The sequence below is a fragment of the Pongo abelii genome, chromosome 6 (assembly GCF_028885655.2).
Source record: "Pongo abelii isolate AG06213 chromosome 6, NHGRI_mPonAbe1-v2.0_pri, whole genome shotgun sequence".
Taxonomy (NCBI): Eukaryota; Metazoa; Chordata; class Mammalia; order Primates; family Hominidae; genus Pongo; species Pongo abelii.
The window spans coordinates 21,102,530-21,116,184 of record NC_071991.2 but is presented as its reverse complement, the minus strand read 5'-3'; the positions used below and the strand labels follow the sequence as shown (position 1 = coordinate 21,116,184).

Below are 13,655 nucleotides of genomic sequence, written 5' to 3'. Positions count from 1 at the left end.
GGCTGAGAGCATGGGGTGGATATGTAAGCAAGTAATTGTAATAGGACATGAGTATTATAATGGCTGTATTTATGAAAAGCTACAGGAACTGGAGGGAAAATTATCCTGTTAGTGGGGAAGATGGAGTCAGATGTCACTTGATCCTTGAACAGAGTAGGATTTGAAGGTGAACAGACAGAAGGGTATTCTAAGTAGGTTCATACATAGAATGAGCATGCAATTTATTATCCAAAGGAGGTCACTTTTGAGAATCAAAGGGGGTGCTTTTAGGCCAGGACTGTTGCTTGCTAACTGGAGTGTATGATTGCCCTATTTGTAAAGAATGAATGATGCTGTGAACCCACAGTTCGATGTAAATTTGTGGAAAACTCATTTCTTCTAATTATTTGTAGAGTTTTTAACAATTCTTATTGGAAGGTATATTTTTTTTCCCTAGGGCTGCTGTAAAATATTACAGGCATACTTTGGAGATATTACGGGATTGGTTCCACATCACTGCAATAAAGTGAGTCACACAAATTTTTGTGTTACCCAGTGGATATAAAAGTTGTATTTTGGGCCAGGTTTCCTCTGCATCTCTGTGTTTCAGTTGGGGTAGGGTAATTTTCCGTTCAGTTTGAAGAGCTCCCCCTGGTATTTCTTCCAGTGGATGTCTTCCCATAACAATGTTTTTTTCCTCATCTGAAAATGTCTATTTTGCCATCTTTTTTTTTTTTTTTTTTGAGATGGAGTCACCTGCTGTCGCCTGGGCTGGTATGCAGTGGCGCAATCTTGGCTCGCTGCAACCCCTACCTCCTGGGTTCAAGTGATTCTCCTGCCTTAGCCTCCTGAGTAGCTGAGACTACAGGTGCGCGCCACCATGCCCATCTAATTTTTGTCTTTTTAGTAGAGTTGGGGTTTTACTATGTTGGCCAGGTTGGTCTTGGACTCCTGACCTCATTTCCTCCCTCTTCTGCCTCCCAAAGTGCTGGGATTGCAGGCATGAGCCACTGCGCTGGGCTATGTTTTTTTGTTTTGTTTTGTTTTGTTTTTTTTGAGATGGAGTCTCACTCTGTTTCCCAGGCTGGAGTGCAGTGGAAGGAGCTCAGCTCACTGCAACCTCCGCCTCCTGGGTTCAAGCGGTTCTCCTGCCTCAGCCTCCCGTGTAGCTGGGATTACATGCACGCGCCACCATGCCTGGCTAATTTTTTGTATTTTTAGTAGACACAGGATTTCACCATGTTAGCCAGGATGGTCTCAATCTCCTGACCTCGTGATCTGTTCACCTGGGGCTCCCAAAGTGATGGGCTTACAGGCGTGAGCCACTGCACCAGACCTTTGCCATCAGTTTTTAAAGGAAACAGATACTGAGCACTGGATGCTAGGTGGGCAGGTTTTTTCTTTCAGCTTTTTTTTTTTTTTTTTTTTTTAAAGCCATCATACTTTAGAATCTTTCAGCACTGTCAAATTATCTTCTGGCTTTTATTATTTATGTTGAGAATTTAGACCGGGCGTGGTGGCTAACACCTGTAATCCCAGCAATTTGGAAGGCCATGGTGGGTGGATCACATGAGCCCAGGAGTTGGAGACCAGCCTGGCCAACAGGGTGAGGCCCTGTAGCAACATGTGGTGGCCCTTTTTCAGTACATTGGCCTGATCCGGCTCAGTTGGATGTCATTTACATAGGTGTCTTATATTTTAGATACAAGAGATTTCTTAAAAGCTTAAAGCATAATACAAGTATTTACTTGATTGCACCATCTAACAAATCTAAATAAATACATTTCAGGTCTAGGCATTGCGTTTTGTATTTCTCTAAACCAGTGTGCGCATGTGTGTGTATGTGTGTATCACTTTACCCAGCCACAGGAAGTGATTATGGATGAAATGGCTGCAGCAAAGCTAAAACTATGATATGCCTTTGAGAAAAAAATATTGAGCTGAGGCCGCCGCCATCTCCTTCCTGCCCTTGCCTTGGTGGGCGGCGGTTTCCCGCGCCGTGGCTGGCTTGGCCGGCCGGGGCACTGCGCTGGGCTCCATGCAGCTGGGCTGCGCGGCCGCGCAGAGCGGGCGCCTCTGGGGCTCCGGTGGGGGGCCTGACAGGAGCGGGCCGGGGATGGCCGCGGCAGGCGGCAGGTCGGCCGTGGAGCCCCGGGGAGGCGGCCGCCACGATCGCTGCCCGCAGTCTGCGAGATGTCCGGCAGTCCGCTCAGGGCCCCTTTTGCAGACTCGGTGCCCGGTGTGCGTCGACGCCGCCTGCTTGGTCTTGGCACCACTGGCGCAGCTGCCGCGGCGGGGGCCTGGCTCCAGATCCTCCACCCCTGCGAGCGCCGGCCCTGCGTGCCTGCTATGTTGGTGCCATCTCTTCTGCATGTTTATGCTTGCCTGTCACATTCCCTGGCCTCTGAGTGTCCTTTGGCAGTTTCCAAAGCATTTGGGCAAGAAGGAGCTTGGGGAGCTTCACAGCAGGTGGGGGTGCACAGGGGAGGGGCCGCGGCCGGACCAGCAGAGTGCTTCAAGGGCTGCCGCGCTGACGCTCTTCCACACTGTCTTTCGGAACTGGGGTTAGGGGACAGCCCTTGGCCGCCACTGTGTCCTTCCTCTGTCGCTTTACTTGGGGCTGGACCTCCCCTTTCCAGCTTTGGCATGTGAGCCTGCATTGAGCGTGGTGTCGAGACCACTACTAGCTGGGGCCGTGGGATGAAGGGTGCCCCAGGCTCGGGGAAGGTGGGGACATTTTCCCCGCTCCCCAAATGATTGTTGCATGCTGTGGTGAGGGGACAGTGGTACTCGATTTCCCGTGTGCCAGCTTCGGGACTCGGCTGTGCTTTTGTGTCTCTTTGATTAGCAAAAGCAAAACGAATTCCTCCCCGAACACTAAGCTTCCTGGAAACTTCCCTAGACCTAAACCTGAGAACCGCATATAAACAGGCCTTGAGGGTTCTGTTGTCAGTAGCGGGTTACCTGATTGCAAACTGAGCAAGTTTAAAACGGAATGGGCTGCTTTGGGCTGCACAGCCGCCTGGCATTCTGACAGCTAAGCAGGAGGCAGAGGTGAGAGACCAAGATGGACTAAAAATGCCCTAGCCGCTGGGAGCCCAACTCGGCCCAGCCTCATTGAAAGAAGGAACATTTGGTGCAGCCATCGGAACCTTATCCTTTATAAAACGGGGCAGCTCACAGGATTACATTTCTAAGCCAATCCTGTGACCATCCTCCATGAAATTCTCTGTTTTGGTTACATGTGGTCAAACTGAGCCTCACTGAAACAATTGAAAACAAATACTCTCGACAAATCTTAAGAATCGTTTTGAAAATCAAAAGGTATGGAAAATGTTGTGGCTTCTTTCTAAGCTTTCTTCAGCCCGAATTCTGTTATTCTCTGATCTTTTATGGTGTAAAATCATACCCGTTCCATTATGTATTGATTGTCAAGAAGGAAGTAGGCTTTTATTGCTGTGTTTATGTCAGTTTCCATTTACTGTCTCACCACATTTATTGGGTTATTGCCTTTGCCTTTGACTCAACAGGAGCTGGAAGGGAAAGAATCCCAAATTCTGTTTCTTAAGGCAGCCAGTTGTTAGAATGAACTTTCCTCATTTTCTATTGTGAGGCCTGAGGAAAGACATTCAGTTCCAAAGGCTGTGCCTGTCCTTTTAAATAGAAGAGAGAGGGCCCGGCACGGTGGCTCATGCCTGTAATCTCAGCACTTTGGGAGGCGGAAGCGGGCGAATCACGAGGTCAGGAGTTCGAGACCAGCCTGGCCAACATAGTGAAAACCCGTCTCTACTAAAAATACAAAAAATTAGCCGGGCTTAATGGCGGGGGCCTGTATTCCCAGCTGCTCGGGAGGCTGAGGCAGGAGAATCGCTTGAACCTGGGAGGCAGAGGTTGCAGAGAGCCGAGATCTTACCATTGCACTCCAGCTTGGGCAACAGAGTGAGATCCTGTTCCAAAAAAAAAAAAAAAAAAAAAAGTCTAGTATGAGCACTATGGTAGTTACCAGCCAGGAACCGTGGACAGAAGTCAATATATATTATAACACCACACTGGGTCTATTTGAGTCACTAGAAATGTAACAGTGGAGAAGGAAAATAAGGTCTCTGTCCTCAGCAAATTGCATTCTGGCAGTGAGGGAGACAGACCAACAGGTAAATAAGTAAATAAAAAATATTTATTAGAAATAGGACATGGAGGCTGGGTGCAGTGGCTCATGCCTATAATTCCAGCACTTTGGGAGGCCAGGGTGGGTGGATCACTTGAGGCCAGGAACTCGAGATCAGCCTGGTCAATATGGCGAAACCCTGTCTCTACAAAAAATATAAAACTTAGCCAGGTGTGGCGCCACATGCTATAGTCCCAGCTACTAAAGAGGTTAAGGTGAGAGGATCACTTGAGCCTGGGGAGGTCGAGTGTTGTGAGCCATGATGGCACCACTGCACTCTAGTCTAGGTGACAGGGTGTGAGACCCTGTCTCAAGAAAAGAAAAGAAAGAAAAAAAAAGAAATAGGACATGAAGGCTGGGCATGGTGGCTCACATCTGTAAGAAGTTCAAGGCCAGCCTGGGCTACGTGGTAAGAACCCGTCTCTACCCCTCCCAAAGAATAATAATAGGACATGGAGAAGTGGCATTTGGCCCAGGACAGAGGAGAGGGTTGGGTAGGTTGGGGTAGGTAGTATTTCACAGAGGCTAGGGAAGGCCTCTCACAGTCTGACGTGAAAGCTTAGATCTAAACAATGAGAAAGAAACCACCACCTGGACAGCAAGGAGCATAGCATTCCTCACATTGGAACAGCATGTGCAAAGCCTCTCCCAACAAAGGGGGAAGTGGAAAGGATAGCAGTTTAAAACAACATTCATTTATTTTTTATTTTTATTTTTTTAAAAGACAGGGTCTCTGTTGCCCATGCTGGAGTTCAGTGGTGCAGTCATAGCTCGCTGCAACCTCAAATTCCCAGCCTCGATCTGTCGTCCTACTTCAGCCTTCCTAAGTACTGGGAATACAGGCGTGAGCCATCGCCCCTAGTCCATAGCACTCATTTATTATCTCTTAAGTTGTGTAGATTAGAGGTCCAAGCAGGCTCCGCTGGGTATTCTGCTGAGGACCTCAGGAGGTCAGAATTAAGCATCGGCCAGCCTGGGTTTTTATTTGGAGGTGATAGGGAGAGTCTCCTTCCAGACGCACTCATGTTGGCAGAATTCATTTTCATGTGGTGAAGGTCTGAGGTCCTCATTTCTTTGCTGGCTGTCAGCCAGAAGTCATTCTCAGCTTCTAGAAGCCAGTCAAATTTCTTGGCTTTTAGTCTCCTCCAGCTTCAAAACCATCAATAGTGCTTTGACTCTCTCTAACTTCACATTCTGTCTCTTCTGTTTTTTAAAAAGACAGCTTTATTGAGGTATAATTCACATACTATACAATTCTCCGTTTTAAAAGTGCACAATTAAGTGACAACCATTACCACAGCCAACTTTAGAACATTTTCATTATCTCAAAAAGGAACCCATGCCCTTTCTCTATCCCCTTTATTCCCATCCTCTCCCCTCTTAGTGCTCAGTGACCACCAGTCTGTTTTCTGTTTTCTCTAGATTTCCGTGGTATGGATGTTCAGATGAATGGAATCATATAACGGGTGGTCTTTTATAACTGGCATCTCTCACTTGGCATATTTTCAGGATTCACCATGTTGTAGCATATATCAGTACTTCATTCCACATTTTGTTTATTAATTCATCATCTGATGTACATTTGTGTTGTTTCTGCTCTTGGACTATTACGGATAATGCTGATACAAACATTCATATACAAGTTTCTCTGTGGCCACATGTTTTTATTTCTCTTAGTCTAGGAGTGAAATTGCTGGTTTCTATGGTAATATTGTTTAATCATTTGAGAAATGACCAGACTTCTCCACAATGGCTGTACCATTTTACATTTCTACAAGCAATGTATGAGGGTTCCAGTTTCCCCACATCCTTGCCAACACTTGTTATTTCTGACTTTTTGGTTCTAGTCACCCTACTGGATGTGAAGTGGCATCTCATTATGGTTTCGTTTTGCGTTTCCTTGATGACTGATGATGTGAAACATCTTTTCACATACTCATGACTGTTTGCCTTTCTTTCTGGAGAAATGTCCATTCAGATCTTTTACCCGCTGAAACAATTGTTACTTACTTTTTATTATTGAGTTATAAGAACTCTTTATATGTTCTGGTTATGAGTTCTTTATTACATAAATGACTTGCAAATATTTTCCCTCATTCTGTGGGTTCTATTTTCACTTGATAAGGTCCTTTGAAGCACAAAGATTAAAATCTTGTTGGAGTACAATTTATCTGTCTTTTGTTGCTCCTGCTTTTGGTGTCATATCTAAGAATCCTTTGTCAAATCCAGTATGAAAATTTTACCTCTATATTTTCTTCTGAGAGCTTTTACATTTAGGTCTTTGATTGATTCTGAGTTAATTTTTGTACACGGTATGAAGTAAGCATCTAACATCTAACATCGTTCTTTTGTACGTGGCTATCCAATTTTCCCAGCACTATTTGTTGAAAAGACTCTTTTTTCTCCATTGAATGGTCTTGGTACTTTTGTGGAAAATCAGTTGACAGAAGATGTGTGGGTTTATTTCTGGAATCTCAGTTCTATTCCGTTGATTTCTGTGACTGTCCTTGTACCAGTACCACGCTGTAGTAATTCCTATGGCCTTGTAGTAACTTCAAATCAGGAAATGTCAGTTTTCTTACATTCTTTTTGAAGATTGTTTTGGCCATTCTGGGTCCTTGTTCTCTTCAGCATTTTAGGGTTCATGTGCTTTTGTTGGGCCCATCTAGATAATCTAGGATAATCTCCTTATTTCCATTATCAGTCAACTTAATTATATCTGCCAAGTCTTTTTATGCAGTGTAAGGTGACATAATCACAGTTGTAGCACCAGAGAGTGAAGGTCATGGGTGCACAGGTCCTATGAGGCTGAGTTTGGTGAAAAGATAGAGAATGAGAGGAGCAGAGAGGCTGGAGAGGGAGATAGGAAAGGGAGTTTCAGAAATATTACATAGTTTGCCTAAAGTCACATTTCTAGTATGTGGCAGAGCTGGGGTTTGAGTGCAGATTTGACTGATCTCTGTGATTTTATGGTCCACACCAAATCAGTCTTCTTAGACTCGAAGCTGTTGTTATTGTTTCTGTCTAATACATGCTGAGCTTTTAATGTGTGCCAAGTAATCCACAGAGCACTCCTTTATTTTTTTTCTAGCTCTTAAAGAGCATCTGTACCAGTCTTTTGGCATAGATAATAGGCTGTACTGGAACTAGCTTGATTAAAAAAAGAAAAAAGCAGTTAGGGGACCGGGGGTATGACTCAGAATCTGAGGGTGGGCGTGCAGCTAAACCTTAGTCAGGGATTGGAACTGGGAGATTAAAATCACTCAGGACGTACAGGACCTTCTACCTTTCTCTGCTTCTTGGCGTATGTCTATTTCATTCTGTAGACTGTCCTGATACTTGGACCACTTGATGGAAGATGGTCATGTCACACAGCTCCATCATTTAAGAGAACAGCCCCGACTTAGTCCCATTTCCAAAATTCGAAGCAAAAGACTCTGACACAGTTTGGGGCAATCAGCTGTGACCCTGAATTGGGGGACCATTCAAATTATACAAACATAGCTTCTGCCAGCTTATCTTTTTGGATTCGGAGGACAGTTTCCTGATACACAGGAGGTATTTGCACATGTGCTAGGCAGACTCCCCAAACTATGTTCATTTTAGTAACATCAACTAGTGTTATCATACTTATAGTACAAATTTTAATAACTTAATTGATCTATGGAAAAAATAGGTATTTCCTTTTGCCCATTTCTCTTGGAAGGGAAGATAAGGGACATCAGGATGATAATGGCGAGAAGATTAGCTTAGACTTTCAAAATAATTTGAATCCCAGGACTTGGTATTCTAAGTGTAGGCTTACTTGAGCCCAGGAGTTCAAGACCAGCCTGGATAACATGGCAAAACACCGCCTCTACAAAAAAATACAACAATTAGCCAGGCATGGTGGCTGAGTGGTGGGAGTATTGCTTGAGTTCAGGAAGTGAAGGCTGCAGTGAGCTGTGATCACGCCACTGTACTCCAGCTTTTCCAGCTTGAATGACACACCCTGTGTTCCAAAAAAAAGAAAAGGAAGCTTAGTGATGTCTCTGCCACTTAATATCTTTTTGATGGAATAAGTTATGATTTCTTAATGTTAGTATCTTCATCTCTTACAATAGGACGTCGTAGATGGTCTTTAAAGTTTCTGCAGGTTAACATTTTAGGACTATTTTTCTTCTTCTTTTTTTTCTACTTCTTATTTTCTTTGTTTCTACCTAATCCTCATCTACTATTTATAAATGGCTGGTGTCTTAGATCTAAATCCTGACTTTGGGAGGCTTTAACCTTGTAGAGGAAGTAAACAGTAAAGTTGAGAGTTCTTTCTAATTACATTTCCCTCTCCCTGCGAAGTCTCATTAAATAACTCTTATAGATCTGACCTCTAAGGTAGATTACCATCCGTCGTCTTTCCCTTCCCAGTTGTTACCTCTTATTTATTTATTTATTTTTGAGACAGGATTTCACTCTGTTGCCCAGGCTGGAGTGCAGTGGTGCGATCTCGGCTTACCGCAGCCTCTGCCTCTGCCTCCCAGGTCCAAGCGATTCTCGTGCCTCAGTCTCTTGAGTACCTGGGATTACAGGCAAGCGCCACCACGCCTGGCTACCCACTGTGTTACCTCAAGTCCTCTAATTGTAGTTGTCTCTTGGTCAGCATCTGTGTCTCCTGTTCTGTACTTCTCCCTAATCCAACCTAGACATTGCCTCTCAAGTTTTTTTTTGTTTTTTTTGTTTTTTTTTTGAGACGGCGTCTCCCTCCGTTGCCCAGGCTGGAGTGCAATGGCATGATCTTGGCTCACTGCAACCTCCATCTCCCAGGTTCATGCGATTCTCGTGTCTCAGCGTCCCGAGTAGCTGAGATTACAGATGTCTGCCACCATGCCCAGCTAATTTTTGTATGTTTAACAGAGACGGGGTTTTGCCATGTTGGCCAGGCTGGTCTCGAACTCCTGCCCTCAGGTGATCCACCCACCTCGGCCTCCCAAAGTGCTGGGATTATAGGCGTGAGCCACTATGCCCGGCTGAGGTTGTTGTTTTTTGTTTTTTGTTTTTTTTTTTTATCGTAGAGTCAAATTGATTCAGAAGGAGTATAATGTTCTGTGAATTTTAAAATTTTATTAGATTTATGTAAACACCTCCACAATCAGAATACAGAACAGTTTCATCACCCCAAAAAACTTTCTTGTGTTGATCCTTTATAGTCACATCCTTTCCTACCCCTAGTTCTTAAATGGAATCATACAGAATGTAAACTTTTAAGATGACTGCTATGGTCTGAATCTTTGTGTGTCCTCCAAATTCATATGTTGAAATTCTAATCCACAAGGCGATGGTACTAGGAGGCGGAGCCTTTGGGAGGTGATTAGTTCATGAAAGTGGAGCCCTCATGATTGGGATTAGTGCACCTATAAGAGACCGCAGAGAGCCTAGCCATGTGAGGACACAGGGAGAAGGTACCTTCAGTGAACCACCAGACACCAACATCTGTTGACTTTTTGATCTTGAACTTTCCAGCTTCCTGAACTGTGAGAAATAAATTTCTGTTTTTTATAACCTACCCAGTTTATGGTATTTTGTTACTGCAGCCAGAAGGAACTAAGATGCTGGCTTCTATCAGCAGAAAGCCTCTGAGATTTCATCGAAGTTATTGGGTGTACTAATACCTGTTGTTCTTGTTTTCCTGAGTAGCATTCTGTTGTATGGATGCACCATAGTTTGTTTATTCATTCACCCATTGAAGGATATTTTAGTTGTCATTTTTTTGTCATCACAAATATTGCTACTATAACTGTTTATGTACAGAATTTTGAGTAAATAGCAGTTTGTATTTCTCTAGAGGAAATACCCAGGAGAGGGATTGCATGGTTGGATGGTCGTTGTATGTATACATTTTTATGAAACCATAAAAGTGTTTTCTCTAGTGTCTGTACTATTTTGCATTCCACTAGGAAGGTATGAGGGTTTTAGTTGCTCTGCATCCCTGCTACCGCTTGGTATTGTCAGTATTTATTTTTTTTTCTGAGGTGGAGTCTCACTCTGTCACCCAGGCTGGAGGGCAGTGGTGTGATCTTGGCTTGCTGCAACTTCCACCTCCCAGGCTCAAGTGATGCTCCCACCTCAGCCTACTGAGTAGCTGCGACCACAACCATGCACCACCATCCCTCCCTAATTTTTTTTGTATTTTTTTTTTGGTAGAAACAGGGTTTTGCCACGTTGCCAAGGCTGTGTCAGTATTTTCTATTTTAGCCATTCTAATCGATTTGAGTGACAGTTCATGGCGGTTTTAATTTGCATTTCTCTAATGACTGAACAATGTTGAACAACTATTCATATGCTTATTTGCCACCATGTCAATAACTGCAAGGGACCTGAATTTTGAGTTCTCCCTACTTAAACGTAGCAAGTTAGTCTCCACGGTTTCATGGATATTGGCCCAAGACATGAAACTCCTGGGTTAGAGGCAAAAGAAGAGGACACAGGTCACAGGACATCAGTAGAACCAGCCTCATGTCCACGTGGAGTACCCTTTGCCCTGTAAGTTCCCTGTGGGCAATGACACGAGTAGGAAATCCGAGCTCAGGGAACTCAGCTCTCATAAGAGGTGGCAAACAGATGTTTCAAACCTTTGATATGAAGGGAGACATTATATTTACTGTACTGGACAGTTAACAAATTATCTTCTGCTGTGGAAGGAGCTATCATCTTTCTCTTGTAAGGATGTTCAATATACAAACATCTTTGACTGGGCAGTATGTAGCAAAGGCTTCTCACGGAAATGTGGGACACCGGTGTGTATAACTTCTTTGGTAAAGTGTCTGTTGAGACTTTTTGCTCATTTTTAAATTGGGTGGTTTGTTTTCTGACAACTGAGTTTTGAGAGTTCTTTATACATTCTGGGTATGTAAGTTCTTTGCCAAATAGGTGATTTGCAATTATTTTCTCCCATTCCGTAGCTTGTCTTTTCATTTTCTAAACAGTTATTCCCAGAGCAAAAGTGTTTTGTTGTGTTGCCAAGTTTGGTATACAGGTTCTGTGGGTTGTGGCTTTAATGTCAGTATATTGTTTAGAGTTTCGTAGTGCTGTTTCCATCTGTTTCGTGTATGTGCTGATCTGAGACCTGCATAGTGGTCTCTCTGTTAGTTCCAATTTGGAAACCTTTGGTACTGAATAGCGTCAGATCCATGCATATGCAGCTTAGGGGTAAGCCTAGAAATTGCTTTCTGGAGTTCTCCTCAGCAATTTTTTTCACACTTTGTGTTCTCAAAGGGCTCATATTTTCTTTCTTTTGTCCAGAAAACTGTGGATTTAGTTACCCCACTCTGCCATGTCTTTCCACCACTGCCTGCACATTTGAGACCAAGGATAGAGATTGGGAAAAATTGATAGTTCTCCTGCCTCAGAGTTTGGCTCCTGCACTCTCATTTCAGCCATAGCTGCAGAGAGAGCACACGATTGCTGGGCACTGTGGCTCAAGAGAAGGGGGAGATGGTAAGTGGGGGGATCCCCATATTCTTTCTGGCTGTTAGGAGTTCCCTTTCACATGCCTGGAGCCCGAACTAGAGGAGCTTTCTCTGTGCTGTGGGGCCCATTTCCAGGTTGGCTGGTGGTATTGGATGGGAGAAAGTGGTAATCTCTTAGACGGCTGGGTGATACTTTCAATTCTGGTCTTCCCCACTTCTCCATTTTGCTTTTCAGAATCCTCAAAAGTAGTGCACATTGCATACTGTCAGGTTTGATAGCTGGTGACTTTCCATCCGCACTCAGTAGCTTCGAGTTTTAAAAATCCATCATGATTTGACTTGCCACCTAACTTGTTTAGTTTACCTTCTGTCTATACTATATCATTCATATTTTACATTTGCCTCCCTGCTTCTGAGCTTTTTGTGAAAGGCATTCTTCCTGTCCAGAATATCCTTCCCCTTTCTGTCATGTTTCCAAGACCCTTTCAACACAGGCTCTTTAAGGTCTATCACCAGCATCCCCAAGTGGTCTCTCTATACTCCCTAGGTCAGAATTTGTATGTGTGTTACTCCTCAACAGTTTCCTAACACTTTCTCTTTTTCCACGTTTTTCAGTCTGCCTGTACTTTTGGTTATGAGCTTCATGAGGGCAAGGACGTGTTCTATCCATTGCATCACCAGTGTCATCTAGCTTAATTCTCTGCACACAGTTGGCACTTAGTAAATGTTTGAGTTAAATTAATGAGACCTCCAAGATATAGGGCCTAATTTTATCTGCACATGTGAGTCTCTTGAATGAATGCTGTAGAGTGCTGGTTTTTTACTGTGCTTGTTTGGCAGTTTGTTATTGTGGAGAAGAATGAGGACCATGTGGTTTTAGTTTGAAAGGAAATTGTTACATAGCGATTTACCATACAGCTGTGAGACTATGAACAAATGAGTTTAAATATTATACAGTAGAAAAGAAAACTGACTTTGGAAAGTATGATATTATTTCAATTTTTTTCTCTTCTCTTCTTTCTGGACAAGGCCTCGCTCTGTCACCCAGGCTGGAGTGCAGTGATGTGATCCATAGCTCACTGCAGCCTCCATCTCCTGGAGAGGCGATCCTCCTGTCTCAGCCTCCCGAGTAGCTGGGACTACAGGCATACGCCATCACACCCCACTAGTTTTTGTATTTTTTTGTAAAGATGGGGTCTTGCTCTGTTGCCCAGGCTGGTCCTGAACTCCTAGCCTCAAGTGATCCTCCCACCTTGGCCTCCCAAAGTGACATGAGCCGCTGTGCCCATCCTGGGTTTGTTTTCTTTTACAGTAGCCATCCTAATGGATATGAAGTGATATCTCATTGTGGTTTTGATTTGCATTTCCGTGATGATTAGTGATGTTGAGCATTTTTTCACATGTTTGTTGGCTGTTGCTATAGCTTTGGAGAATTGTCTATTGAAGTCCTTTTCCCATTTGTTAACCAGATTATTATTATTATTTTTTTTGTTATTGGCTTGTAGGAGTTCCCTTATATTCTGGATATTAACCCCTTATTATATATGTGGTTTGCAGATATGTTCTCTCATTCTGTGTGTTGTTCAGTTTTACTCTGTCAGTTGGTTCCTGTGTTGTGCAGACATTTTAAATTTTGATGTAATTAATATATTTGTCTGATTTTGCTTTTGTTGCCTGTGCTTTTGGTGTCATATCCTAGAAGTCATTGCAAAATCCAGTGTCGGGAAGCTTTTCCCCTAAGTTTTCTAGTTTCCAGCCTTTACATTTAGGTATTTAATCCAATGTTAGCCCTTTCTTCATGGGTTCTGTGTATTTTCGGCAGGGAATAAGTCTTTAATATGACTGTTTCAGGAATTTACCATAGTTAACTTTTCCTTTTTCTTTGTTCCTTCCTCCCCTCTTTCCCTCCCTCATTCCCTCCCTCCTTCATTCCCTTCTTCCCTCTCTTACAGCTTGAAGATAATGGAATCACTCCCTGTTTCTTCATAATTGGTAATATTTTAGTTAGTAGAATGATAATTCCTTTTCAACAGCACTTTGTTGTTTGTTCATTGGTTAGCAGGAAGAAG

The 13,655-nt window shown here is 43.5% G+C and overlaps 1 pseudogene; it reads left to right on the top strand.

The window, feature by feature from the left end:
* Positions 1-2,017: 2,017 nt before the first annotated feature.
* Positions 2,018-4,237, top strand: LOC134761713 (uncharacterized; annotated as a pseudogene).
* Positions 4,238-13,655: the final 9,418 nt, after the last annotated feature.